The 26,239-nt window shown below is 49.1% G+C and overlaps 29 non-coding genes and 5 pseudogenes across 29 annotated transcripts; all 34 read right to left on the reverse strand.

Annotated features, from left to right (window-relative positions):
* Positions 1-411: 411 nt before the first annotated feature.
* LOC121311629 lies at positions 412-604 on the reverse strand. The gene has a single exon (XR_005949394.1). It is a non-coding gene; the product is annotated as a U2 spliceosomal RNA (small nuclear RNA).
* A 187-nt stretch (positions 605-791) lies between these two features.
* LOC121311602 lies at positions 792-909 on the reverse strand. The gene has a single exon (XR_005949367.1). It is a non-coding gene; the product is annotated as a U5 spliceosomal RNA (small nuclear RNA).
* Positions 910-1,348: 439 nt separating this feature from the next.
* LOC121311631 lies at positions 1,349-1,541 on the reverse strand. The gene has a single exon (XR_005949395.1). It is a non-coding gene; the product is annotated as a U2 spliceosomal RNA (small nuclear RNA).
* A 189-nt stretch (positions 1,542-1,730) lies between these two features.
* LOC121311617 lies at positions 1,731-1,845 on the reverse strand. The gene has a single exon (XR_005949382.1). It is a non-coding gene; the product is annotated as a U5 spliceosomal RNA (small nuclear RNA).
* Positions 1,846-2,284: 439 nt separating this feature from the next.
* Positions 2,285-2,477, reverse strand: LOC121311635. Its single transcript, XR_005949399.1, has one exon. It is a non-coding gene; the product is annotated as a U2 spliceosomal RNA (small nuclear RNA).
* A 190-nt stretch (positions 2,478-2,667) lies between these two features.
* Positions 2,668-2,785, reverse strand: LOC121311603. The gene has a single exon (XR_005949369.1). It is a non-coding gene; the product is annotated as a U5 spliceosomal RNA (small nuclear RNA).
* A 399-nt stretch (positions 2,786-3,184) lies between these two features.
* LOC121311627 lies at positions 3,185-3,377 on the reverse strand. The gene has a single exon (XR_005949392.1). It is a non-coding gene; the product is annotated as a U2 spliceosomal RNA (small nuclear RNA).
* A 188-nt stretch (positions 3,378-3,565) lies between these two features.
* On the reverse strand, positions 3,566-3,683 carry LOC121311605. Its single transcript, XR_005949370.1, has one exon. It is a non-coding gene; the product is annotated as a U5 spliceosomal RNA (small nuclear RNA).
* A 407-nt stretch (positions 3,684-4,090) lies between these two features.
* LOC121311650 lies at positions 4,091-4,297 on the reverse strand (annotated as a pseudogene).
* A 1,245-nt stretch (positions 4,298-5,542) lies between these two features.
* On the reverse strand, positions 5,543-5,661 carry LOC121311616. The gene has a single exon (XR_005949381.1). It is a non-coding gene; the product is annotated as a U5 spliceosomal RNA (small nuclear RNA).
* A 350-nt stretch (positions 5,662-6,011) lies between these two features.
* On the reverse strand, positions 6,012-6,201 carry LOC121311645. The gene has a single exon (XR_005949407.1). It is a non-coding gene; the product is annotated as a U2 spliceosomal RNA (small nuclear RNA).
* A 193-nt stretch (positions 6,202-6,394) lies between these two features.
* On the reverse strand, positions 6,395-6,512 carry LOC121311659. Its single transcript, XR_005949412.1, has one exon. It is a non-coding gene; the product is annotated as a U5 spliceosomal RNA (small nuclear RNA).
* A 428-nt stretch (positions 6,513-6,940) lies between these two features.
* Positions 6,941-7,133, reverse strand: LOC121311640. Its single transcript, XR_005949404.1, has one exon. It is a non-coding gene; the product is annotated as a U2 spliceosomal RNA (small nuclear RNA).
* Positions 7,134-13,101: 5,968 nt separating this feature from the next.
* Positions 13,102-13,219, reverse strand: LOC121311606. The gene has a single exon (XR_005949371.1). It is a non-coding gene; the product is annotated as a U5 spliceosomal RNA (small nuclear RNA).
* Positions 13,220-13,621: 402 nt separating this feature from the next.
* On the reverse strand, positions 13,622-13,814 carry LOC121311632. Its single transcript, XR_005949396.1, has one exon. It is a non-coding gene; the product is annotated as a U2 spliceosomal RNA (small nuclear RNA).
* Positions 13,815-13,992: 178 nt separating this feature from the next.
* Positions 13,993-14,110, reverse strand: LOC121311608. The gene has a single exon (XR_005949373.1). It is a non-coding gene; the product is annotated as a U5 spliceosomal RNA (small nuclear RNA).
* A 461-nt stretch (positions 14,111-14,571) lies between these two features.
* On the reverse strand, positions 14,572-14,764 carry LOC121311633. Its single transcript, XR_005949397.1, has one exon. It is a non-coding gene; the product is annotated as a U2 spliceosomal RNA (small nuclear RNA).
* Positions 14,765-14,945: 181 nt separating this feature from the next.
* LOC121311609 lies at positions 14,946-15,063 on the reverse strand. The gene has a single exon (XR_005949374.1). It is a non-coding gene; the product is annotated as a U5 spliceosomal RNA (small nuclear RNA).
* A 461-nt stretch (positions 15,064-15,524) lies between these two features.
* Positions 15,525-15,717, reverse strand: LOC121311634. The gene has a single exon (XR_005949398.1). It is a non-coding gene; the product is annotated as a U2 spliceosomal RNA (small nuclear RNA).
* A 185-nt stretch (positions 15,718-15,902) lies between these two features.
* On the reverse strand, positions 15,903-16,020 carry LOC121311610. Its single transcript, XR_005949375.1, has one exon. It is a non-coding gene; the product is annotated as a U5 spliceosomal RNA (small nuclear RNA).
* A 420-nt stretch (positions 16,021-16,440) lies between these two features.
* LOC121311655 lies at positions 16,441-16,538 on the reverse strand (annotated as a pseudogene).
* Positions 16,539-18,353: 1,815 nt separating this feature from the next.
* On the reverse strand, positions 18,354-18,545 carry LOC121311649. The gene has a single exon (XR_005949408.1). It is a non-coding gene; the product is annotated as a U2 spliceosomal RNA (small nuclear RNA).
* Positions 18,546-18,731: 186 nt separating this feature from the next.
* LOC121311611 lies at positions 18,732-18,849 on the reverse strand. Its single transcript, XR_005949376.1, has one exon. It is a non-coding gene; the product is annotated as a U5 spliceosomal RNA (small nuclear RNA).
* A 411-nt stretch (positions 18,850-19,260) lies between these two features.
* LOC121311589 lies at positions 19,261-19,453 on the reverse strand. The gene has a single exon (XR_005949354.1). It is a non-coding gene; the product is annotated as a U2 spliceosomal RNA (small nuclear RNA).
* Positions 19,454-19,634: 181 nt separating this feature from the next.
* Positions 19,635-19,752, reverse strand: LOC121311612. The gene has a single exon (XR_005949377.1). It is a non-coding gene; the product is annotated as a U5 spliceosomal RNA (small nuclear RNA).
* A 436-nt stretch (positions 19,753-20,188) lies between these two features.
* On the reverse strand, positions 20,189-20,381 carry LOC121311636. The gene has a single exon (XR_005949400.1). It is a non-coding gene; the product is annotated as a U2 spliceosomal RNA (small nuclear RNA).
* Positions 20,382-20,558: 177 nt separating this feature from the next.
* On the reverse strand, positions 20,559-20,676 carry LOC121311660. Its single transcript, XR_005949413.1, has one exon. It is a non-coding gene; the product is annotated as a U5 spliceosomal RNA (small nuclear RNA).
* A 429-nt stretch (positions 20,677-21,105) lies between these two features.
* On the reverse strand, positions 21,106-21,325 carry LOC121311652 (annotated as a pseudogene).
* Positions 21,326-23,204: 1,879 nt separating this feature from the next.
* On the reverse strand, positions 23,205-23,322 carry LOC121311614. Its single transcript, XR_005949379.1, has one exon. It is a non-coding gene; the product is annotated as a U5 spliceosomal RNA (small nuclear RNA).
* A 516-nt stretch (positions 23,323-23,838) lies between these two features.
* On the reverse strand, positions 23,839-23,948 carry LOC121311653 (annotated as a pseudogene).
* A 177-nt stretch (positions 23,949-24,125) lies between these two features.
* On the reverse strand, positions 24,126-24,243 carry LOC121311619. Its single transcript, XR_005949384.1, has one exon. It is a non-coding gene; the product is annotated as a U5 spliceosomal RNA (small nuclear RNA).
* A 408-nt stretch (positions 24,244-24,651) lies between these two features.
* Positions 24,652-24,844, reverse strand: LOC121311638. The gene has a single exon (XR_005949402.1). It is a non-coding gene; the product is annotated as a U2 spliceosomal RNA (small nuclear RNA).
* Positions 24,845-25,029: 185 nt separating this feature from the next.
* On the reverse strand, positions 25,030-25,147 carry LOC121311615. The gene has a single exon (XR_005949380.1). It is a non-coding gene; the product is annotated as a U5 spliceosomal RNA (small nuclear RNA).
* Positions 25,148-25,620: 473 nt separating this feature from the next.
* LOC121311654 lies at positions 25,621-25,828 on the reverse strand (annotated as a pseudogene).
* Positions 25,829-26,239: the final 411 nt, after the last annotated feature.

The raw sequence follows: 26,239 nt of genomic DNA on the forward strand, positions 1-26,239 counted from the left end.
CCCAAAGGCCCTCCCCTCTGCCAAGCGGCAGCGAGGCCACGCACGCAAAACAAAAACAGGGAACTCCTCCCAAAACGCATCTGCCGTTCCGCCCCGGCGAAAGGGCGCTTTGCTGCTGCTGCTACACTGGCCTGCTGCGTGTGTTAGGCCTGCCTGAATATGAAATATGAAAAAAAAAAAAAAAAAAAAAAAAAAAAAAAAAAAAAAAAAAAAAAAAAAAAAAAAAAAAAAAACGAAAAGAGCGGGAAAACGGCGCGTCCCAGGAAAGGGGAGGGGGGCCTCTCATTTTTGGGGGCTCTCTCTCTCCCAAACTCTCGAGCTCTCTCTCTCTCTCTCTCTCTCTCTCTCTCTCTCTCTATCGCTCTCTCTCTCTCTCTCTCTCTCTCTCTCTCTCTCTTTTGACCTTTCTGAGAAATGGGCACCGTTCCCGGAGGTACTGCAATACCGGGTCGATGCGTGGAGTGGACGGAGCAAGCCCCGCTTCCATCTCCCGCTTCCAAAAATCCATTTAATATAGACGGTCCCCCTATGGGGGACGTATCAGATATTAAACTGATAAGAACAGATACTACACTTGATCTGAGCCAAGAGGCCGAGAAGCGATGCCCACAATGGTTTTGGCCAAACGCCCCGGGCGCGGCCGCCCGCCGCAGCAGTCGTGGTACTTGCTTCTCGGGCGGGCGGACGGAAAAAAAGGAAGGAAGGAAGGAAGGAAGGAAGGAAAGGTGCCGGGCTCCAACGGGGGCGACCGCCCTTTCTGTGCTCGTTCTGCTTTTAAACTCCAGGTGGAGCCCCTCCCTGAGGGGAAGGGCTGTCCAAAAATTGGATCGAACTCGTAAATGCTCCTCTCCACGGAAATCTTTAGTAAAAGGCGAAAGGTTCATTCGAGCTGTAGAGAAGCCGGAGCGTGCCTTTGCTGGTGGCCGAGCCCTTCCGGCCGGCCCAAAGGCCCAAAGGCCCTCCCCTCTGCCAAGCGGCAGCGAGGCCACGCACGCAAAACAAAAACAGGGAACTCTTCCCAAAACGCATCTGCCGTTCCGCCCCGGCGAAAGGGCGCTTTGCTGCTGCTGCTACACTGGCCTGCTGCGTGTGTTAGGCCTGCCTGAATATGAAATATGAAAAAAAAAAAAAAAAAAAAAAAAAAAAAAAAAAAAAAAAAAAAAAAAAAAAAAAGAACTCCTCTTCTTTTCCTCATCTCCTCGTCTCCACGCTTTCATACCAGGGGACCAGCTGCACCCTCGTTCACTCTCCTCTCTCCTCTCTCCCGGCTCCTCTCTCTCTCTCTCTCCGCTCTTTCTTTATCTCTCTCTCCTTTCCTCTCGCTCTCACTCTCTTTTGACCTTTCTGAGAAATGGGCACCGTTCCCGGAGGTACTGCAATACCGGGTCGATGCGTGGAGTGGACGGAGCAAGCCCCGCTTCCATCTCCCGCTTCCAAAAATCCATTTAATATAGACGGTCCCCCTATGGGGGACGTATCAGATATTAAACTGATAAGAACAGATACTACACTTGATCTGAGCCAAGAGGCCGAGAAGCGATGCCCACCTTTGGTTTTGGCCAAACGCCCCGGGCGCGGCCGCCCGCCGCAGCATCGTCTTACTTGCTTCTCACGGGCCCTCAAAAAAGGAAGGAAGGAACCAAGGAAGGAAGGAAAGGTACAGGTGCTCCAGTGCTCGGGGGCGACAACCCTTTCTGTGCACGTTCTGCTTTTAAACTCCAGGTGGAGCATTTCCCTGAGGGGAAGGGCTGTCCAAAAATTGGATCGAACTCGTAAATGCTCCTCTCCACGGAAATCTTTAGTAAAAACGAAAGGTTCATTCGAGCTGTAGAGAAGCCGGAGGGTGTACTATACCCCCCTCCTTTCAACGAAATCTTCCGCCCGGCCCAAATTTCTTCTTCCCGGTCCAAATGCCAAGCGGCAGCGAGGCCACGCTCGCAAAACAACGTCAGGGAACTCCTCCCAAAACGCATCTGCCGTTCCGCCCCGGCGAAAGGGCGCTTTGCTGCATGCTGCAAACAATGGCCCTCCCTTGCAAAGAGGGATCTGCATTAATCGAAAAAGGAAAAAAAAAAAAAAAAAAAAAAAAAAAAAAAAAAAAAAAAAGGGAGCCAATTCTTCACTGCACACGGCCTTCTCCAAAAAACTTTTCATAGTTCTGAAAACAGAAAATAGACTTCACCTCCAAATCCTCTCCTCTCAACAGCACTCTCCTTCTCCTCTCCGCTTCTCGTTTATCTCACTCTCCGTGTCCTCTCTCGCTCTCTCTCTTTGCACCTTTCGAGAAATGGGCACCGTTCCCGGAGGTACTGCAATACCGGGTCGATGCGTGGAGTGGACGGAGCAAGCCCCGCTTCCATCTCCCGCTTCCAAAATTCCATTTAATATAGACGGTCCCCCTATGGGGGACGTATCAGATATTAAACTGATAAGAACAGATACTACACTTGATCTGAGCCAAGAGGCCGAGAAGCGATGCCCACAATGGTTTTGGCCAAACGCCCCGGGCGCGGCCGCCCGCCGCAGCAGTCGTGGTACTTGCTTCTCGGGCGGGCGGAGGGAGGAAGGAAGGAAAGGAAGGAAGGAAGGAAGGAAGGAAAGGTGCCGGGCTCCAACGGGGGCGACCGCCCTTTCTGTGCTCGTTCTGCTTTTAAACTCCAGGTGGAGCCCCTCCCTGAGGGGAAGGGCTGTCCAAAAATTGGATCGAACTCGTAAATGCTCCTCTCCACGGAAATCTTTAGTAAAAGGCGAAAGGTTCATTCGAGCTGTAGAGAAGCCGGAGCGTGCCTTTGCTGGTGGCCGAGCCCTTCCGGCCGGCCCAAAGGCCCAAAGGCCCTCCCCTCTGCCAAGCGGCAGCGAGGCCACGCACGCAAAACAAAAACAGGGAACTCCTCCCAAAACGCATCTGCCGTTCCGCCCCGGCGAAAAGGGCGCTTTGCTGCTGCTGCTACACTGGCCTGCTGCGTGTGTTAGGCCTGCCTGATATGAAAATATGAAATAAAAAAAAAAAAAAAAAAAAAAAAAAAAAAAAGAACGAAAAGAGCGGGAAAACGGCGCGTCCCAGGAAAAGGGGAGGGAAAAAACTTTTCATCTCTCTCTCTCTCTCTCTCTCTCTCTCTCCTCTCTCTCTCTCTCTCTCTCTCTCTCTCTCTCTCTCTCTCTCTCTCTCTTTTGACCTTTCTGAGAAATGTGCACCGTTCCCGGAGGTACTGCAATACCGGGTCGATGCGTGGAGTGGACGGAGCAAGCCCCGCTTCCATCTCCCGCTTCCAAAAATCCATTTAATATAGACGGTCCCCCTATGGGGGACGTATCAGATATTAAACTGATAAGAACAGATACTACACTTGATCTGAGCCAAGAGGCCGAGAAGCGATGCCCACAATGGTTTTGGCCAAACGCCCCGGGCGCGGCCGCCCGCCGCAGCAGTCGTGGTACTTGCTTCTCGGGCGGGCGGAGGGAGGAAGGAGGAAGGAAGGAAGGAAGGAAGGAAGGAAAGGTGCCGGGCTCCAACGGGGGCGACCGCCCTTTCTGTGCTCGTTCTGCTTTTAAACTCCAGGTGGAGCCCCTCCCTGAGGGGAAGGGCTGTCCAAAAATTGGATCGAACTCGTAAATGCTCCTCTCCACGGAAATCTTTAGTAAAAGGCGAAAGGTTCATTCGAGCTGTAGAGAAGCCGGAGCGTGCCTTTGCTGGTGGCCGAGCCCTTCCGGCCGGCCCAAAGGCCCAAAGGCCCTCCCCTCTGCCAAGCGGCAGCGAGGCCACGCACGCAAAACAAAAACAGGGAACTCCTCCCAAAACGCATCTGCCGTTCCGCCCCGGCGAAAGGGCGCTTTGCTGCTGCTGCTACACTGGCCTGCTGCGTGTGTTAGGCCTGCCTGAATATGAAATATGAAAAAAAAAAAAAAAAAAAAAAAAAAAAAAAAAAAAAAAAAAAGAACGAAAAGAGCGGGAAAACGGCGCGTCCCAGGAAAAGGGGGAAAGGGGAGGGTCTCTCTCTCTCTCTCTCTCTCTCTCTCTCTCTCTCTCTCTCTCTCTCTCTCTCTCTCTCTCTCTCTCTCTCTCTCTCTCTCTCTCTTTTGACCTTTCTGAGAAATGGGCACCGTTCCCGGAGGTACTGCAATACCGGGTCGATGCGTGGAGTGGACGGAGCAAGCCCCGCTTCCATCTCCCGCTTCCAAAAATCCATTTAATATAGACGGTCCCCCTATGGGGGACGTATCAGATTATTAAACTGATTTTTTTTTTTTTTTTACTACACTTGAATCTGAGCCATTAATTCTTTTCAAAAGAAAACATTACATGCCCATAAACCATATCTCTTTGGCAAAAAAAACGCCCAAACGGGCGCGGCCAAAAAAAAAACGCTCAAAAACATTTCATTAGTAAACTTTAGCATAATCAAAATAATAACAAAAACACACAATACATCAATTCTTCAAAAATAACAGAGCCATCAATTTTCCAAAATAAAACATATCAATTTTCCAAGGAACATATACAACAACAAATATTTCAAAAACAAAAGGAAAGGTGCCGGGCTCTTTTATTCCCACTCTGTGCTCTTCAGTTTCAACATTTCTGGAGCAACTCAAAAAGGGGAAGGGCTGTCACAAAAACAAAATCTTTCTTTTAAACCTCCTACTCCTTAATAATCCCCTTTCTTTTCTCGAAAGGTTCTTTCCATCTGCACATAACAAAACTCTATTCCTTTCTGTTCTGTATTTTTTAACCTCTGCCTCTGTTATCACCCCCTTCAACAATCTCTCCTTCCAAGCCATTAACTCAAAAAACTCCCTCCTACAAAGACTCCGCATTAAATTATCCTCCTTTTCTTCCATTATCCGCCCCTCAAAATCCCTCGGTTCCAGTCCTCTTAATGGGTCTCCTCTTCTTTTCCTCATCTCCTGTTAGGCCTCCAATATGAAATATGAAAAAAAAAAAAAAAAAACCAGCTGCACCCTCGTTGGCACTCTCCTCACTCCTGCTCCCGGCTCCAGGTTCTCTGTCCTTCCGCTTTTTCTTTATCTCACTCTCCGTTTCCTCCATCGCCTCACTCTCTTGCTCTCTTGTCCGCCCCACCTCTCACCTTCACCACCACCACCTACACCCACACCTCCACCCCCTTTCACTTCCTTACCAATGGGCACCCCCTCCACGGAGGTACACTCTCACCACACCACGATCCTTACTTACATCACCACCCCCTTTACTCCCTCCACTCATTCCCTCTCCACTCCCATCTTTCTTTGCACCATCACCACCCTCCTTTGCTCGCTCACCATCCATACCATCCCACCTCCACTCTTTTCTTCTCCACTTGATCTGAGCCAAGAGGCCGAGAAGCGATGCCCACAATGGTTTTGGCCAAACGCCCCGGGCGCGGCCGCCCGCCGCAGCAGTCCGTGGTACTTGCTTCTGCAACGGGCGGGGGTTTTACAGGAAGGAAGGATGCCCTTTTCGCCTGCAGGAAGGAAAGGTGCCGGGCTCCAACTCGGCGACCGCCCTTTCTGTGCTCGTTCTGCTTTTAAACTCCAGGTGGAGCCCCTCCCTGAGGGGAAGGGCTGTCCAAAAATCTGGATCGAACTCGTAAATGCTCCTCTCCACGGAAATCTTTAGTAAAAGGCGAAATTTCCATTCGAGCTCCAGAGAAGCCAGAGTCAAGTGCCTTTGCTGGTGGCCGAGCCCTTCCGGCCGGCAAAAACGGCCCAAAGGCGACTCCCCTCTGCCAAGCGGCAGCGAGGCCACGCACGCAAAACAAAAACAGGGAACTCTTCCCAAAACGCATCTGCCGTTCCGCCCCGGAAAAAGGCGCTTTCATTTCTCTGCTGCTGATAAGTATCCCAAACGCTCTGAGCCAATATTCTTCAAAAAAAAAAAAAAAAAAAAAAAACTTTTCATAGTTCTGAAAACAAAAAATAGACTTCACCTCCAAATTTAGTCCTTTCTCTCTCTCTCAGCACCTCCTTCACAAAGAATTCTCGCTCCGCCTGGTGTATCCTTCAATTCTGAGAAATGGGCACCGTCTTCAATTACTTCTCCAAAACCTCACTCCGTCGAGTGGACGGATCAAGTTCTGCATCCATCTTCCCGTTCCAAAAATCCATTTAATATCCCAGTCCCCTTATGGGGGACGTATCAGATATTAAACTGATAAGAACATGATACTACACTTGATCTGAGCCAAGAGGCCGAGAAGCGATGCCCACAATGGTTTTGGCCAAACGCCCCGGGCGCGGCCGCCCGCCGCAGCAGTCGTGGTACTTGCTTCTCGGGCGGGGGAAGGAAGGGAGGGAGGAAGGAAGGAAGGAAGGAAGGAAGGAAGGAAAGGTGCCGGGCTCCAACGGGGGCGACCGCCCTTTCTGTGCTCGTTCTGCTTTTAAACTCCAGGTGGAGCCCCTCCCTGAGGGGAAGGGCTGTCCAAAAATTGGATCGAACTCGTAAATGCTCCTCTCCACGGAAATCTTTAGTAAAAGGCGAAAGGTTTATTCGAGCTGTAGAGAAGCCGGAGCGTGCCTTTGCTGGTGGCCGAGCCCTTCCGGCCGGCCCAAAGGCCCAAAGGCCCTCCCCTCTGCCAAGCGGCAGCGAGGCCACGCACGCAAAACAAAAACAGGGAACTCCTCCCAAAACGCATCTGCCGTTCCGCCCCGGCGAAAGGGCGCTTTGCTGCTGCTGCTACACTGGCCTGCTGCGTGTGTTAGGCCTGCCTGAATATGAAATATGAAAAAAAAAAAAAAAAAAAAAAAAAAAAAAAAAAAAAAAAAAAAAACGAAAAGAGCGGGAAAACGGCGCGTCCCAGGAAAGGGGAGGTGGGGAGGGAGGGGGGCTCTCTCTCTCTCTCTCTCTCTCTCTCTCTCTCTCTCTCTCTCTCTCTCTCTCTCTCTCTCTCTCTCTCTCTCTCTCTCGCTCTCTCTCTCTCTCTCTCTCTTTTGACCTTTCTGAGAAATGGGCACCGTTCCCGGAGGTACTGCAATACCGGGTCGATGCGTGGAGTGGACGGAGCAAGCCCCGCTTCCATCTCCCGCTTCCAAAAATCCATTTAATATAGACGGTCCCCCTATGGGGGACGTATCAGATATTAAACTGATAAGAACAGATTTTTTTTTTTTTTTTTTTTTTTTTTATTAGAAAATATTTATTAATTCATTGCAATATGAATACATCACATTTATGGTTACAATAACCATACTATTTACAAAAACAAAAACATCCCATAGTCCAAAACATTCCAATACTTGTCAAAAACAATAACACTTCCTTCCACAAATCTTTCCATATTACATTCATTACAGTCCAAACAAAACTGAAACATCTATACTGCGTTCAGACCACTCCAGTAGCCAGGATCCACACACAAAAAATAATCTTTCCATGCAGTACCTTTCACTGTACAAATCAAATCACACAAAGGACATTACAACAAATACACTTAATCAAGAAAAACTATAACAGTAGCGATTCAGCTTTGTTCAAAGCAAGAAAACCTTTGCCCTTCCTAAATAACCTCCTCATCCAAAACCCTTGAAAACACCCAGAAACACTAACCAATGCCAACAGCCCATTGCCCACCAATCCACTTTCCCACCTTCCACATTTGTTCCGCCTTCTGCTTCCCCGACTCCCGACGATCTTTGATTTCATAATCCTTTAGGATGCTCAAAGCCAGCCTCACGCAGTCCGAACTTGAGAGCTGAGCATTCCTAAAAACCAGAACATTTCTTGCTCTCCATATTGCGTCCTTAAAGGAGTTCAGTATTGCCCACAACACATACCACTTGTTCTTGCTCATCTTTTCATTATGTTTCCCATATAATATCATGGGCTCATTTACTGTCTCTCCTTCACAATATTCTTTTACAAAGGTGTCAGCCTCAGCCCAAACATGTTGTGCGAAGCTGCAATTAACCAACAGATGCTCAGCTGATTCTTCCGCTCCACAACCCTGACGAGGGCATCTAGGAGTCTTCGCCATTTGCCGTCTGTGCATCATTTGTCTGACTGGCAAGGCCTCATGGGCTATCAGCCAGGCCAAGTCCCTATGTATAGTCAAGAGCCTTGGATGGGCAACCTCTATCCAAATCCTTTCCACCTGATCTGCGGTGTACCACCTGACAGGACAGATAGTATCTTTGCTCTGAACAAGTCTGACCACCTTCCTATAGTCCTCCCAGTACTCTTTCTCTATATTCTTTAATTCATTCTTAACAATAAAATCTTTAATCAGTGAGAAGTTGAAAGGCATTTCCCAAACTGTTGGTACTGTTAACGGAACATTATACATTTTAAAGGACCTTAACATTGCTCCCATATAGAACCTCAAAAACAAAGCAGCTGTACATTTTCCAAGCAAACACATATGCACGTGTAAAACGACATACTTTGCAATTAGAACCAAATTTATATCTGGAAACTGTTTGCCTCCTAAAAGGGCATTTTTAACCACAACATTTCTCCTTACTTTCTCACTCTTTGACCCCCAAAAGAAACAAAACAAAGTCCTATTCAAAATCTTCAAGACATGTGTTGTTGGAGGGAACACAACCGCGATGTAAAACAGCATGGGCAAAATTGTAGATTTTAAGACCAGAACCTTTCCTTCCATTGTCAGATTTCTAAGCGACCATAATCCTAGCTTCTGTGACACTCTCGCCCCTACATCCACCCAGTTCAGCTGACCAGATCCTGTGCTATCAAACTTCAAACCTAAAACCTTGATAGAATCAGTTTTAACACATACATCACTGTCTGGAGCCTCTGGCCAATTACCATAAAACATACACTCAGATTTTTCTTTGTTCAGCTTTGCCCCTGATGCTAGACCATATCTTTCTGTGTGCCAAAGGGTCCTTCTAATTGACCTTCTGTCGCTACATAAGACAGTTACATCATCCATGTATGCCAGAATTTTTACCATTCTCCCACCACCCCCTGGTACAGACATTCCTTTGACACTTTGATCTTTTCTTAAAATATTGACCAAAGGTTCCAAACAGCAGATAAACAGAATCGGTGATAAAGGGCAGCCTTGCCGCACACCACATTTAATTGGGACAACTTTTGAGAGGACCCCATTAACTAAGACTCTACTCTGTATGTTCTTGTACAGCAAACCCACCCATTTCACTACACTCGCCGGAAACCCCATTTTGCCTAACACCCTTAACATAAACTTGTGCGAGACTCTGTCGTAGGCTTTCTCCAGGTCCAGATTCAAAACACACAAAGGATAATTTCTATCACGGGCATAAAACACAGAATCTCTTAACAAAATGAGGCTGTCCGTTATCCTCCGCCCTGGTACAGCACAGGTCTGGTCCAGGTGGATTACACTGTCAATCACCGTTTTCATCCTTGATGTTAAAATCTTTGCCAAGCACTTATAATCGACATTTAATAGACTTATTGGTCTCCAATTTTTCAACTCCTCCCTGCTGTTCTTTTTGAAAATAAGGGTAATGATCCCCTCCCTAAAAGAGGGCGGCATTTCCCCCACAGCTATAACTTCATTATAAACCATTAGAATATCAGGACCTACTATTTCCCAAAATTTGGAGTAAAACTCCCTTGGCAAGCCATCTCTACCAGGCGCTTTCCCCAATTTAAAGGACTTCATTGCCTCTGTCACTTCCTTCAGATCTAAAGGTTTTTCCAAACTTTCCCCTCCATCCACCACACAGTCCAACTCCTCCAAAAATTCATCCATCACATTCCCTTCAGTATTTTTCTCCCTATATAGAGCACTATAAAAATCCTCCACCACCTCCATCATTCCTTTGGTGTCTTTTTTAATACTGCCATCTTCATCTTTCAGGCCAGTCATTGCCTTTTTCTTGTCCACAATCTTTTTATAAAAAAACCTGGTACATTTCTCATTTTCTTCAATATATTGCACTTTACTTCTAAACATCACGGCTTTGCACCGCTTCTCAAACAACTCTTTCAATTTGCTTTTTATTTCCTTTATGTCATCGTTCACTGGAAACCCCTGCCTTTGCAATTTGACCAGATGTTCCAGTCTACATTGCAACCCATTTATTCTCTTCCTTCCTTTGGCTGCCCTGATTTTACCTTCTGTCACAAAGAACTTTTTGATTCTCTCTTTCACACACTCCCACCATTCACTTACTGACCCATACATATCCTTCACAGTCTGCCACTCTTCATACCTACGTTTAAACTTTCTCCCCAACCTTTCATCCTCTAACAGCTCCACATTCAGCTTCCATACTCCCTTCCCCACCTCACACACCCCCTCCATTCCCATCCTAGCAGTCACCATACAATGGTCAGTAAAGAACGCAGGCACTACATCACACTTATCCCACCGCACACTGTTTGAAGAAAAAATAAAGTCTATTCTAGAAGCTTTTGTTCCATCATCACTCACCCATGTGTACACATTCTCACCGGGTTTCACAGCTTTCAAGACATCTAGAAGCCTAAAATCTGTCACGAGTTCATTCAAAACTATTGATGTTTTATCTAGTTTAACTCCCTCAGGGTTCGTCCTTCTATCCGATGCCTTTAACACTGTGTTAAAGTCCCCGGCCAAAATACACACACGTGTTGTATCTAAAAGCTTCCTTATTTTCTTAAACAGTTCAAATCTTTCTTCCTTATCTGGGGATGCATACACATTAATAAAACGCAATGCTTTCCCCAGGTACTTCACATCCACAACCAGCATTCTCCCACATTCTATCACTTCCTTACTCTCCATCACAAAATTCCTGTTTTTGAAAAGAATCCCTACTCCAGCTGCTTTACAGCCATTCCCTCCTGACCAGACAGACTCGCCATGTACCCACATTCTCTCCATACCCACATAGTTATCTTGGAAGGATAATCCACATTCTTGCAAAAACACAACATCAGTATTGACTGTTCCAAGGAAATGTAAAACCGTTTTGCATCTTCCTTCACTCTTCACACTTCTCACGTTTAAAGTTGTTATCAGCAGCATCAAGAAAGAGAAAGATTTGTACTGCCATATCAAACAAAAAACTACTTGCTTTTACTCATACTCATTGCCTCAACAAAATCATCCACATTCTCATACACACTTTCACTCCCAAAATCTCTCGCTCCCCCATCAAAAATAGGGGATCCTATCTCACTGCTCGGAGAAAAACCAGGGAGCAAGAAAGAAGCACCACTCCTTTCTCCCCTTTCCCGCTCCTCATCCTGCTCAGACTCACTACTCTCATCCTTATTTTTCGTCTTCTTTGTTTTTTTGGCTTTGTGCCAACTCCCACTTCTCTATTTTCCTTTTGTCAGTTGCCTTTTCCACATCCATAACCTCAATCACACTAGCACTTCTCTGTCGACTCCTGATATACCTAACACCAGCTTCCCCCCTTTCAACACTCCCCCCTCTCCCACCAGACTCACTCCTATTCCCCCTCTCCCTCTCACCCACTGTAGCACTCCTCCCTCTTTGTACAGCTTCATTATTATTCACATTCTCAGTCTCCTTTGCAGTCTTGTCTTCTTTTGATCCTTCCCCAACACTCACACCAGGCTTATTCCCAGCCTCCTTCACTCCACCCATCCCACCTTTCTCTTCTCCAAACTCATTCCCACCCATCTCTCCACCAACCACAAGGTCCCCCCTTACTTCACCCCCCTCTTCTTCACTCATCGGTGTTTCAGGCACAACCCCTTGACTCTCAGACACGCCCTCTCCCTCTCCTCCAATCACCTCCGAACAACTCAGCACACCGGCACCCTCACAGGCCTCTTCCTCTAACTCAACACTCTCTGTAGAAAATGGCGATACGGCTAAATCACTAGACAAATCCACATTCAGGTTTACGACAATTTGGTCATTCCTTTCCACCTCTGCATCCACATCCACATTTACAGTGTTCTTAGTTCCCACACCAGTCATATCCTGAACCCTCCCTGCTCTCGTCCTGTTTGCAAAGGATTGTGGGCAGTCTCTAAACAAATGACCCTCCTTTCCACACAGGTTACATCTTCTCTCGCTTACACAATCCATTGAAGAGTGTCCCACCTCCTTACAAACTCCACAAATTTCTTTCTTGCAAACCACTGCCAGGTGCCCCATCTCACCACACTTCCTGCACAACTTTGGTTGGCCCTGATAAAACACAAACCCTCTATTTGGTCCCAAGGTTATATCCGACGGGATGTGTCTAAACCCACCATACCCTGTAGCACTATCATAAAGCTTTACCAGAATCCTCCATGAACCATTCCAAATCTGATCTGAGTCCAGCACTCTCACAGCACTCCTTTTAACCACGCAATACCTTGCTATCCAGGTATTCACATCTTGTTCGGATACGGTTTCATTGAACATTCTAACAATCACTGTTTTCACAGAGTTATCTGTTAAAGCTTCAACTTCGAATTTCTCCAACACCTCATTAGACCCCAATTCATCCCTTACTCTCCAAAATTTCCTAAAGCTTGTATCATTTACAAAACTAACATCCCAAGAAAAGCCATTAGTCAAAGGAATGAGACAAAAAATCTCACCTGCACTAAATCCCAGAGTCCTTTGCAACACATTTTTACTAAACTCAAACCTTGTCAGTTCAGTCTTCCCATTTCCCTCTCTAAAACACTGTTTTAAACTAAAGCGCACACAACAGTGCCGCCTCACTCCAAACCTAGAAAAAGACATTCTAGTCTAAATAAAAACCACCAAAAAAAGAAAAAAAAGAAGGAAGCCAGCCCCAAAGGGCCCTACCCCCGTAGAAAAAAAACTGCCTCCTGCTCTGCTCCTTCTTGACCTTTCCCTCCAAGAAAAGAAAACACCTCCGGGGCACCTGCACAACAAAAAGAAAAAAAAAATTACTTAACAAGACAATCTACAATTGCACTATCCGCAATACACCACCGATCGCAACCCTTGATCGAGCCAAGAGGCCGAGAAGCGATGCCCACAATGGTTTTGGCCAAACGCCCCGGGCGCGGCCGCCCGCCGCAGCAGTCGTGGTACTTGCTTCTCGGGCGGGCGGGCGGGAGGGAGGAAGGAAGGAAGGAAGGAAGGAAGGAAGGAAGGAAAGGTGCCGGGCTCCAACGGGGGCGACCGCCCTTTCTGTGCTCGTTCTGCTTTTAAACTCCAGGTGGAGCCCCTCCCTGAGGGGAAGGGCTGTCCAAAAATTGGATCGAACTCGTAAATGCTCCTCTCCACGGAAATCTTTAGTAAAAGGCGAAAGGTTCATTCGAGCTGTAGAGAAGCCGGAGCGTGCCTTTGCTGGTGGCCGAGCCCTTCCGGCCGGCCCAAAGGCCCAAAGGCCCTCCCCTCTGCCAAGCGGCAGCGAGGCCACGCACGCAAAACAAAAACAGGGAACTCCTCCCAAAACGCATCTGCCGTTCCGCCCCGGCGAAAGGGCGCTTTGCTGCTGCTGCTACACTGGCCTGCTGCGTGTGTTAGGCCTGCCTGAAATATGAAAAATGAAAAAAAAAAAAAAAAAAAAAAAAAAAAAAAAAAAAAAGAACGAAGCGGGAAAACGGCGCGTCCCAGGGGGGAAGGGGGGAGGGTGGGGAGGGAGGCTCTCTCTCTCTCTCTCTCTCTCTCTCTCTCTCTCTCTCTCTCTCTCTCTCTCTCTCTCTCTCTCTCTCTCTCTCTCTCTCTTTTGACCTTTCTGAGAAATGGGCACCGTTCCCGGAGGTACTGCAATACCGGGTCGATGCGTGGAGTGGACGGAGCAAGCCCCGCTTCCATCTCCCGCTTCCAAAAATCCATTTAATATAGACGGTCCCCCTATGGGGGACGTATCAGATATTAAACTGATAAGAACAGATACTACACTTGATCTGAGCCAAGAGGCCGAGAAGCGATGCCCACAATGGTTTTGGCCAAACGCCCCGGGCGCGGCCGCCCGCCGCAGCAGTCGTGGTACTTGCTTCTCGGGCGGGCGGAGAAAGGAAGGAAGGAAGGAAGGAAAAAAAAGGTGCCGGGCTCCAACGGGGGCGACCGCCCTTTCTGTGCTCGTTCTGCTTTTAAACTCCAGGTGGAGCCCCTCCCTGAGGGGAAGGGCTGTCCAAAAATTGGATCGAACTCGTAAATGCTCCTCTCCACGGAAATCTTTAGTAAAAGGCGAAAGGTTCATTCGAGCTGTAGAGAAGCCGGAGCGTGCCTTTGCTGGTGGCCGAGCCCTTCCGGCCGGCCCAAAGGCCCAAAGGCCCTCCCCTCTGCCAAGCGGCAGCGAGGCCACGCACGCAAAACAAAAACAGGGAACTCCTCCCAAAACGCATCTGCCGTTCCGCCCCGGCGAAAGGGCGCTCTGCTGCTTTGCTGCTGCTGCTACACTGGCCTGCTGCGTGTGTTAGGCCTGCCTGAATATGAAAATATGAAAATGAAAAAAAAAAAAAAAAAAAAAAAAAAAAAAAAAAAACTCCCTCCTACAAAGAGCGGGAAAACGGCGCGTCCCAGGAAAGGGGGAGGGATACTCCTTGGTTCCAGTCTCTCTCCATGGGTCTTCCTTCTATTCTCCTCTCTCTCTTCTCTCTCTCTCTACCTCTGGGACTCGCTCCCTCGCTGGCACTCTCCTCGCTTCTGCTCTCTCTCTCTCTCTTCTCTCTTTTGACCTTTCTGAGAAATGGGCACCGTTCCCGGAGGTACTGCAATACCGGGTCGATGCGTGGAGTGGACGGAGCAAGCCCCGCTTCCATCTCCCGCTTCCAAAAATCCATTTAATATAGACGGTCCCCCTATGGGGGACGTATCAGATATTAAACTGATAAGAACAGATACTACACTTGATCTGAGCCAAGAGGCCGAGAAGCGATGCCCACAATGGTTTTGGCCAAACGCCCCGGGCGCGGCCGCCCGCCGCAGCAGTCGTGGTACTTGCTTCTCGGGCGGGCGGAGGAAGGAAGGAAGGAAGGAAGGAAGGAAGGAAAGGTGCCGGGCTCCAACGGGGGCGACCGCCCTTTCTGTGCTCGTTCTGCTTTTAAACTCCAGGTGGAGCCCCTCCCTGAGGGGAAGGGCTGTCCAAAAATTGGATCGAACTCGTAAATGCTCCTCTCCACGGAAATCTTTAGTAAAAGGCGAAAGGTTCATTCGAGCTGTAGAGAAGCCGGAGCGTGCCTTTGCTGGTGGCCGAGCCCTTCCGGCCGGCCCAAAGGCCCAAACTCCCCTCCCCTCTGCCAAGCGGCAGCGAGGCCACGCACGCAAAACAAAAACAGGGAACTCCTCCCAAAACGCATCTGCCGTTCCGCCCCGGCGAAAGGGCGCTTTGCTGCTGCTGCTACACTGGCCTGCTGCGTGTGTTAGGCCTGCCTGAATATGAAATATGAAAAAAAAAAAAAAAAAAAAAAAAAAAAAAAAAAAAAAAAACGAAAAGAGCGGGAAAACGGCGCGTCCCAGGAAAGGGGAGGTCTCCAATATACAAAGAAAAAGGCCTTTCATTTTTCTTCCGCTGATAATTATCCCAAACGCTCCGAGCCTCTCTTCTCTGCTCTAAATCAAAAAACTTATCATAATCTTGAAAACTCGCTCGCTCTTCTCTCTCTCTCTCTCTCTCTCTCTCTCTTTTGACCTTTCTGAGAAATGGGCACCGTTCCCGGAGGTACTGCAATACCGGGTCGATGCGTGGAGTGGACGGAGCAAGCCCCGCTTCCATCTCCCGCTTCCAAAAATCCATTTAATATAGACGGTCCCCCTATGGGGGACGTATCAGATATTAAACTGATAAGAACAGATACTACACTTGATCTGAGCCAAGAGGCCGAGAAGCGATGCCCACAATGGTTTTGGCCAAACGCCCCGGGCGCGGCCGCCCGCCGCAGCAGTCGTGGTACTTGCTTCTCGGGCGGAGGGAGGGAGGAAGGAAGGAAGGAAGGAAGGAAGGAAGGAAAGGTGCCGGGCTCCAACGGGGGCGACCGCCCTTTCTGTGCTCGTTCTGCTTTTAAACTCCAGGTGGAGCCCCTCCCTGAGGGGAAGGGCTGTCCAAAAATTGGATCGAACTCGTAAATGCTCCTCTCCACGGAAATCTTTAGTAAAAGGCGAAAGGTTCATTCGAGCTGTAGAGAAGCCGGAGCGTGCCTTTGCTGGTGGCCGAGCCCTTCCGGCCGGCCCAAAGGCAGGCCCTCCCCTCTGCCAAGCGGCAGCGAGGCCACGCACGCAAAACAAAAACAGGGAACTCCTCCCAAAACGCATCTGCCGTTCCGCCCCGGCGAAAGGGCGCTTTGCTGCTGCTGCTACACTGGCCTGCTGCGTGTGTTAGGCCTGCCTGAATATGAAATATGAAAAAAAAAAAAAAAAAAAAAAAAAAAAAAAAAAAAAAAAAAAAAAAAGAACGAAAAGAGATCGGGAATCTCGGCGCGTCTTCCTGAGGAAAGGGGAGGGGGGAGGGAGGGGGGGAGGGTCTCTCTGCTCCTCTCTCTCTCTCTCTCTCTCTCTCTCTCTCTCTCTCTCTCTCTCTCTCTCTCTCTCTCTCTCTTTTGACCTTTCTGAGAAATGGGCACCGTTCCCGGAGGTACTGCAATACCGGGTCGATGCGTGGAGTGGACGGAGCAAGCCCCGCTTCCATCTCCCGCTTCCAAAAATCCATTTAATATAGACGGTCCCCCTATGGGGGACGTATCAGATATTAAACTGATCGTCTCCTTTTTTTTTTTTTTTTTTTTTTTTTTTTTAATTTTCCATTCGTGCTCTTCGGACAATCCTTATACACCAAACAACAAAAAAAACATTCAAACAAAAAAAAAAAAACAAAATCATTTCATTACAATAATCTTTAGCATAAAAAATAAAAAAAACCAAATACTTATTCTTCAAACAAAAAAGTCATCAATTTGCTCAAAAACACATCAAACTCAAAAACATTACAACACAAATATCCTTACTCAAAATCAAAACCAATAAATACGATTATACATCAACACAATACTTCTTTCATGAAAAACAAGACAATATCAAAATAAAACAAAATCTTTCTTTTAAACCTCCTTACTTCTTAATTTTTTCTTTTCTTCCAGCTCCTTTTCCTTCCACCTCGCATTCTTCAGTAGTCGCTCTATTCCTCTTCTGCGTGGTATTTTTTCCACCTCTGCCTCTGTTATCACCTCCTTTTCCTCTCTCCTTTCCCATGCCATTAATTCAGAATACTCCTTCCTACAAAACTGCAGCATAACACCTCCTCCTTCCCTTCACCTCTCCCAGAATCCCACCCTAAGTTCAGGCCTCTCCTTTGTTCCTCCTCTTCTTTTCTTCATCTCCTCTTCCTCCACACTCTCACTCCAACTCGGGCCAGCTGCACCTTCCCTTCCTTGACTCTCCTTCACTCCTCAACTCCTCACCTCCTTTCCTTCTCTCTCCTTCCTCTTTTTCTTCAAACAAAGCTCCTCCCTCCATCCGTTTCCTCCGGATGCTCCTCTGAGGTCCTCTGCTGGTCTCCTTGAACCGCCCCACCATTCTTCTCCCTCCAGCCCCCGAAACTCCGCCCCTTTCCTTTGTCCTTCCTGTTTCACTTTTTCCCGCTCATTCCGCCTCCTCCTCTGGGGACTCCTCCCCCAACACCACCTTCCTTACTTACATCACCACCCCCTTTACTCCTCTGGCTCATTCCCTTTCTCTCCCATCTTTCTCAGGCTGTTCACCACCCTCTTGATCGGAGCTCACCTCCTTAGAAGCCCCACCACACTGGCTTTTGGGCATAACTCCCCGGGCTCTTTGGGCAGTCACTCTGTACACTTGCTCTCGGGCGGGCGGAGGGTGGACCCATAGACGCTTTCCACACTCTCTATCCACAGGTGGCAGTGCTCTGGACATATGCAACCTGTGGGGTTTTACAGTTCTTACATGCCCTTTTCGCCCACATTTCTGGCAGCATTACTTTGCACTCCTCGCCTCATGCCCTTCAGTGTTACACTTAAACACACTTTCGCGGTTGCCCTCTGTAACTTAAAAAACCCCTCTCACCGCTCCAATCTGTAAATGTCCCGGAAATGTATCATACCCCCCTCCTTTGAACTGCAGATCTTCAGCCTAGCAGTAAATTTCCACTTCCCATTCCAAACATTTTCAGGGTCCATTACTTTCAAAGGTCCCGAAACTCTTCAGCTCAAAACTCCTTTTCAAACTGTGCGATGTCCTCCACCCCAACAAATGGGTTGGACATCGTCACAAAACCATTTTCCTTCCCTCAGAAAAAAGGGAAAAAAAAAAAACACGAAAAAGGCCTTTCACCTCTCTTCTTCTGATCAAGTATCCCAGCACGGAGGTGGGGAGGGAGGTCCCAGCAGGCCTCTTCCACTGCATAAAAGGTCAAATCAAAAAACTGGCAATATAATCTGAAAACAGCAATAGACTTCTCCTCCAATCCAAAAAGTCCTTTCAACAGCACCTCCTTCACAAACTTTCTCCTCCCCCACAATCCAGTCAGTTGTTCCTGGAGGTACTGCAATACCGGGTCGATCCGTGGAGTGGACGGAGCAAGCCTTGCTTCCATTTTCCAGCTTCCAAAAATCCATCTTTCCAGCGGTACGCCTTGGGGGACGTATCAGATATTCGCCTGATAAGGTCATGCCACTACACTTGATCTGAGCCAAGAGGCCGAGAAGCGATGCCCACAATGGTTTTGGCCAAACGCCCCGGGCGCGGCCGCCCGCCGCAGCAGTCGTGGTACTTGCTTCTCGGGCGGGAGGGAGGGAGGAAGGAAGGAAGGAAGGAAGGAAGGAAGGAAAGGTGCCGGGCTCCAACGGGGGCGACCGCCCTTTCTGTGCTCGTTCTGCTTTTAAACTCCAGGTGGAGCCCCTCCCTGAGGGGAAGGGCTGTCCAAAAATTGGATCGAACTCGTAAATGCTCCTCTCCACGGAAATCTTTAGTAAAAGGCGAAAGGTTCATTCGAGCTGTAGAGAAGCCGGAGCGTGCCTTTGCTGGTGGCCGAGCCCTTCCGGCCGGCCCAAAGGCCCAAAGGCCCTCCCCTCTGCCAAGCGGCAGCGAGGCCACGCACGCAAAACAAAAACAGGGAACTCCTCCCAAAACGCATCTGCCGTTCCGCCCCGGCGAAAGGGCGCTTTGCTGCTGCTGCTGCACTGGCCTGCTGCGTGCGTTAGGCCTGCCTGAATATGAAATATGAAAAAAAAAAAAAAAAAAAAAAAAAAAAAAAAAAAAAAAAAAAAAAAAAAAAAAAAAAAAAAAAAAAAAGAACGAAAAGAGCGGGAAAACGGCGCGTCCCAGGCTCTCTCTCTCTCTCTCTCTCTCTCTCTCTCTCTCTCTCTCTCTCTCTCTCTGCTCTCTCTCTCTCTCTCTCTCTCTCTCTCTCTTTTGACCTTTCTGAGAAATGGGCACCGTTCCCGGAGGTACTGCAATACCGGGTCGATGCGTGGAGTGGACGGAGCAAGCCCCGCTTCCATCTCCCGCTTCCAAAAATCCATTTAATATAGACGGTCCCCCTATGGGGGACGTATCAGATATTAAACTGATAAGAACAGATACTACACTTGATCTTAGCCAAAAGGCCGAGAAGCGATGCCCACAATGGTTTTGGCCAAACGCCCCGGGCGCGGCCGCCCGCCGCAGCAGTCGTGGTACTTGCTTCTCGGGCGGGCGGAGGGAGGAAGGAAGGAAGGAAGGAAGGAAGGAAAGGTGCCGGGCTCCAACGGGGGCGACCGCCCTTTCTGTGCTCGTTCTGCTTTTAAACTCCAGGTGGAGCCCCTCCCTGAGGGGAAGGGCTGTCCAAAAATTGGATCGAACTCGTAAATGCTCCTCTCCACGGAAATCTTTAGTAAAAGGCGAAAGGTTCATTCGAGCTGTAGAGAAGCCGGAGCGTGCCTTTGCTGGTGGCCGAGCCCTTCCGGCCGGCCCAAAGGCCCAAAGGCCCTCCCCTCTGCCAAGCGGCAGCGAGGCCACGCACGCAAAACAAAAACAGGGAACTCCTCCCAAAACGCATCTGCCGTTCCGCCCCGGCGAAAGGGCGCTTTGCTGCTGCTGCTGCTGCTGCTACACTGGCCTGCTGCGTGTGTTAGGCCTGCCTGAATATGAAATAAAAAAAAAAAAAAAAAAAAAAAAAAAAAAAAAAAGAAAAAAAAGAACGGAGACTCGGCTCGCGCTTTTGCCGCGGCAGGGTCCTTTCCTTCCTTGGTGGAGGGAGGGATGTGTGGTGGCACCTCCTCTCTCCCTCTCTCTCTCGCATTCGCTCGCATGCGCACAGGGGGCGAGCTCGCTCAGAGATCTCTCTCTCTCTCTTTCTCTTTTGACCTTTCTGAGAAATGGGCACCGTTCCCGGAGGTACTGCAATACCGGGTCGATGCGTGGAGTGGACGGAGCAAGCCCCGCTTCCATCTCCCGATTCCAAAAATCCATTTAATATAGACGGTCCCCCTATGGGGGACGTATCAGATATTAAACTGATAAGAACAGATACTACACTTGATCGGAGCCAAGAGGCCGAGAAGCGATGCCCACAATGGTTTTGGCCAAACGCCCCGGGCGCGGCCGCCCGCCGCAGCAGTCGTGGTACTTGCTTCTCGGGCGGGCGGAGGGAGGAAGGAAGGAAGGAAGGAAGGAAAGGTGCCGGGCTCCAACGGGGGCGACCGCCCTTTCTGTGCTCGTTCTGCTTTTAAACTCCAGGTGGAGCCCCTCCCTGAGGGGAAGGGCTGTCCAAAAATTGGATCGAACTCGTAAATGCTCCTCTCCACGGAAATCTTTAGTAAAAGGCGAAAGGTTCATTCGAGCTGTAGAGAAGCCAGAGCGTGCCTTTGCTGGTGGCCGAGCCCTTCCGGCCGGCCCAAAGGCCCAAAGGCACTCCCCTCTACCAAGCGGCAGCAAGGCCACGCAAAACAAAAAAAGGGAACTCCTCCCAAAACGCATCTGCCGTTCCGCCCCGGCGAAAGGGCGCTTTGCTGCTGCTGCTGCTGCTGCTACACTGGCCTGCTGCGTGCGTTAGGCCTGCCTGAATATGAAATATGAAAAAAAAAAAAAAAAAAAAAAAAAAAAAAAAAAAAAAAAAAAAGAACGAAAAGAGCGGGAAAACGGCGCGTCCCAGGAAAGGGGAGGGTGGGGAGCCGAGGGGGAGGGAGGTGGGGCCCTCCGGGAGGTGGGTGGGTCTCTCTCTCTCTCTCGCTCGCTCGCTCGCTCGCTCGCTCGCTCGCTCTCTCTCTCTCTCTCTCTTTGACCTTTCTGAGAAATGGGCACCGTTCCCGGAGGTACTGCAATACCGGGTCGATGCGTGGAGTGGACGGAGCAAGCCCCGCTTCCATCTCCCGCTTCCAAAAATCCATTTAATATAGACGGTCCCCCTATGGGGGACGTATCAAATATTAAAAAACCTGATAAAAAATTTTTTTTTTTTTTTTTTTTTTTAATTAATAAATTTTAATCTTATCATGAAACAAAACAATTATACATCAAAACAAAAAATAAAAAACTTCTATACTTTTCAAAACCAAATACTTATTCATAAACAAAAAAGTCATATCTCAAAAAACAGAACTCAAAAACATTAAACACAAATATCCTTACTCAAAATCACCAATAAATACGATTATACATCAACACAATACTTCTTTCATGAAAAACAAGACATATATCAAAATAAAAGCAGTCTTTCTTTAACTCCTATCTTGACATTTTTTCTTTTCTTCCAGCTCCTTTTCCTTCCACCTCGCATTCTTCAGTAGTCGCTGTCTCTCTGCGTGGTATCGTCCTACCTCCTCCTCTGTTGGATTTCTTTTCCTCATCCTTAGCTCCCATGCCACCAATTCAGAATACTCCTTCCTACAGAACTGCAGCATAAGGACCTCCTCCTTCCCATCACCTCTCCCAGAATCCCACGTTCTAAGTTCTGGCTCTCTCCTTTGTTCCTCTCTGGCTTTCTTCTTCTCCTCTTCCTCCACACTCTCACTCCAACTCGGGCCAGCTGTTCCTCTTACCCTTCTTGACTCTCCTTCACTAGCCAACTCCTCATTCCCTCTTTCTTTCCTCTTCTTCTGTACATCCACCTCCATTGGGTCAGGAGTGGACTGCTTTTCTGAGGCCCTCTGCTGGTCGACCTTTGAAGCGCCTTCTCCCTTCTTCTTTTCCTTAGTTCCTGTAACTCCGCCCCTTTCCTTTGTCTGCCCTGGTGCTGTTTTTCCCGCCATTCCGCCTCCATCCTTCTGGACTCCTCCCCCAACACTTGCTTCTTTGTTTGGCTCTGTGTCCATTTCTTCCAGTCCTTTAGTTTTCTCTGGCTTCTTGCTCGGCTGTTCTTTCTCTTTTCTGTCATTTTCCTTCTTAGCCCCGTCGCTGGCTGCTTGCGCATAACTTTTAGCTCTCTGTGGGCAGTCCCTGTACAAATGCTCCTTGGAGCCACAGAGGTTGCACACAACTCCACTGGGGCAATCCCTGGACACATGCCCTGTCTGTCGGCAGTTCTTACAGACCACTTCCTCACAATCTGCAGCGAAATGACCAGTACTGTTACATTTAAAACATGTTCTTGGCTGCCCTCTGTAAAATACCGTTCCCCTCACCGCTCCTATCATCAGGTCAGACCGAATGTGAACCATCCTCCCTTCACTGATGAACAGTCTTGCTGAAAACTTCCACACTCCATTCCAAACTTTCTCAGTGTCCATTACCTTCTCTGGCACCTCTGTTTTCAGCTCACAGCTCCTCTTCAGACTGGTAGTGATGTCCTCCACCGGTACAAACGGGCAGGACATCGACACGAACACTGCTCTCCAGTCCATGAGAAACAGCGGTTCCAGGTTAAAAACACTGGCCGGCAGCCTCTCCTTGTTCTCCTCGAACACCTTCATCACCTTCCAGCAATCTTCCTCTGTGTACAGGGTCAGGTCAAATCTTCCCTTTGCTATGAAGTCCTTTAAACACAGCACCTCTTCTGGATCCAGCTTGAATAGCTCGAACAAGACCTCCAGGACAAACTTTCTCCTCCCCCATAATCCACTCAACTGCTTCAGTTGGAATCGCAGGGTGTTCCTTCCTCTCATTCCTTCTTCCATTTCTCCAGCAATTTTCTTTCCAGCTCACGCTTTCCAGATATTACTTTCGCCTTCTCTGTTCTCTTGATAGGAGCCAAGAGGCCGAGAAGCGATGCCCACAATGGTTTTGGCCAAACGCCCCGGGCGCGGCCGCCCGCCGCAGCAGTCGTGGTACTTGCTTCTCGGGCGGGCGGAGGCGGAGGGAGGGAAGGGAGGAAGGAAGGAAGGAAAGGTGCCGGGCTCCAACGGGGGCGACCGCCCTTTCTGTGCTCGTTCTGCTTTTAAACTCCAGGTGGAGCCCCTCCCTGAGGGGAAGGGCTGTCCAAAAATTGGATCGAACTCGTAAATTCTCCTCTCCACGGAAATCTTTAGTAAAAGGCGAAAGGTTCATTCGAGCTGTAGAGAAGTCCCGGAGCGTGCCTTTGCTGGTGGCCGAGCCCTTACGGCCGGCCCAAAGGCCCAAAGGCAAAGTCCCTCCCCTCTGCCAAGCGGCAGCGAGGCCACGCACGCAAAACAAAAACAGGGAGCTCTTCCCAAAACGCATCTGCCGTTCAGCCCCGGCGAAAGGGCGCTTTGCTGCTGCTGCTGCTGCTGCGCTACACTGGCCTTCTGCGTGCGTTAGTCCTGACTGAATATGAAATCATTAAAACAAAAAAAAAAAAAAAAAAAAGACGAAAAGAGCGGGCACAACGGCGCGTCCCAGGAAAGGGGAGGTGGGGAGGTGGAGGGATGGATGTATGGTGGGGGGGGCGCTCTCTCCTCGTATTCGCTCGCGCATCTCAAGGAAGCTCGCGTAACTGCTGAAGCAGTCGCCTCTCTCTCTCTCTCTCTTTTGACTTCGGAAAATGGTCACTATGATCCCGGAGGTACTACTGCAATACGGTTCGAGATGCGTGGTAAATGAGAGTGACGTAAGAGAACTCCTTCTGCGGATTAACTAAACCCGACGACTCTCTAGTCGCGTGGGGCTACGACGTATCATATATTAAACTGATAAGAACAGATACTGCACTTGATCTGAGCCAAGAGGCCGAGGAGCGATGCCCACAATGGTTTTGGCCACACGCCCCGGGCGCGGCCGCCCGCCGCAGCAGTCGTGGTACTTGATTCTCGGGCGGGCGGAGGGAGGAAGGAAGGAAGGAAGGAAGGAAAGGTGCCGGGCTCCAACGGGGGCGACCGCCCTTTCTGTGCTCGTTCTGCTTTTAAACTCCAGGTGTAGCCCCTCCCTGAGGGGAAGGGCTGTCCAAAAGTTGGATCGAACTCGTAAATGCTCCTCTCTACGGAAATCTTTAGTAAAAGGCGAAATGTTCATTCGAGCTGTAGAGAAGCCGGGGCGTGCCTTTGCTGGTGGCCGAGCCCTTCCGGCCGGCCCAAAGGCCCAAGGGCCCTCCCCTCTGCCAAGCGGCAGCGCGGCCACGCACGCAAAACAAAAACAGGTAACTCCTCCCAAAACGCATCTGCCGTTCCGCCCCGGCGAAAGGGCGCTTTGCTGCTGATGCTACACTGGCCTGCTGCGTGTGTTGGGCCTGCCTGAATATGAAATATGAAAAAAAAAAAAAAAAACAAAAAAAAAAAAAAAAAAAAGAACAAAAGAGCGGAAAACGGCGCGTCCCATGGAAGGGAAGGTGGGGAGGTGGGAGGGAGGAGGGAGGGTGTTGGGTCTCTTCCTCTCTCATCTCTCGCTCCGCTCGCATGCGCGTGTCGCTCGCTCTCTCTCTCTCTCTCCTCATTTTGAACCTTTCCTGAAAATGGGCACCGTCCCCGGAGGTACTGCAATACCGGGTCGATGCGTGGTGTGGACGGAGCAAGCCCCGCTTCCATCCCCCGCTTCCAAAAATCCATTTAATATAGACGGTCCCCCTATGTGGGACGTATCAGATATTAAACTGATAAGAACGGATACTACACTTGATCTGAGCCAAGAGGCAGAGAAGCGATGCCCACAATGGTTTTGGACAAACGCCCCGGGCGCGGCCGCCCGCCGCAGCCGTCGTGGTACTTGCTTCTCGGGCGGGCGGAGGGAGGGAGGAAGGAAGGAGGGAAGGAAGGAAGGAAAGGTGCCGGGCTGCAACGGGGGCGACCGCCCTTTCTGTGGTCGTTCTGCTTTTAAACTCCAGGTGGTGCCCCTCCCTGAGGGGAAGGGCTGTCTAAAAATTGGATCGAACTCGTAAATGCCCCTCTCCACGGAAATCTTTAGTAAAGGGCGAACGATTTATTCGAGCTGTAGAAAAGCCAGTGTGTGCCTTTGCTGGCGGACGAGCCCTTCCGGCCGGCCCAAAGGCACAAAGGCCCAAAGGCCCTCCCCTCTGCCAAGCGGCAGGGCGAGGCCACCGCCACGCAAAACAAAAAAAGTGAACTCTTCCCAAAACGCATCTGCCGCTCCGCCCCGGCGAAAGGGCGCTTTGCTGATGCTGCTGCTACACTGGCCTGCTGCGTGTGCTAGGCCTGCCTGAGAATAAATATGAACATAAAAAAAAAAAAAAAAAAAAAAAAAAAAAAAAAAAAAAAAGAAAAAAAAAAACGGGAAAAAAAAAAAAAAAAAAAAAAAAAAAAAAAAAAAGCAACGAAAACTCGCCCTTCTTTTGCTCGCGCAAGGTCCTTTCCCGCTCGCACCCCCCTCCACCCACTCCCTCCCTCCTCCACCTCACCCCGAGTAGATAGAAGCGATCTGACTAGCAGCGAGCGAACGGCTCTCTCTCTTTTTTCCTTTCTTAGAACTGTGCACCGTTCCCGGAGGTACGGCAATACCGGGTCGATGCGTGGAGTGGACGGAGCAAGCCCCGCTTCCATATCCCGCTTCCTAAAATCAATTTAATATAGACGGTCCCCCTATGGGGTACGTCTCAGATATTAAGTGAAAACAGAGTTTTTTTTTTTTTTTTTTTTTTTATATATATTTTATTAATATATACTTCAAGCTATATCAATTACAATAAAACAATAAATAATACAGTACCTACAAACCACAAGCCTTTCCATATATGCTTTTAACCGATTTCGAAACACCTACCTAATACATTATTTTACATTCACAAACATTTTGTACACGCAAGAATGTGCCCCTAAAGACCATCCTTCACCCTGACCCCATGAAACCACACCCAGACCCATCAACCAGCTCAGTGACCCAATCCATCCCGCCTTCCCATCGTTCCAGATGCCATTCCATCATCACCTTTTCCAGGCCTCCAACAGACAGATCCCGCGACACATAATCTTTCACAAAGGAGAGCGCAAGTTTTTTTGTTTCACCCACTGTCAACAGTTTATTTTGCAACACCAACAAGTTCCTTACTCTCCAGATTGCATCCTTTATACAGGTGATCACAACCC

Source organism: Polyodon spathula, unplaced genomic scaffold, assembly GCF_017654505.1.
Source record: "Polyodon spathula isolate WHYD16114869_AA unplaced genomic scaffold, ASM1765450v1 scaffolds_3279, whole genome shotgun sequence".
Lineage (NCBI taxonomy): Eukaryota > Metazoa > Chordata > Actinopteri > Acipenseriformes > Polyodontidae > Polyodon > Polyodon spathula.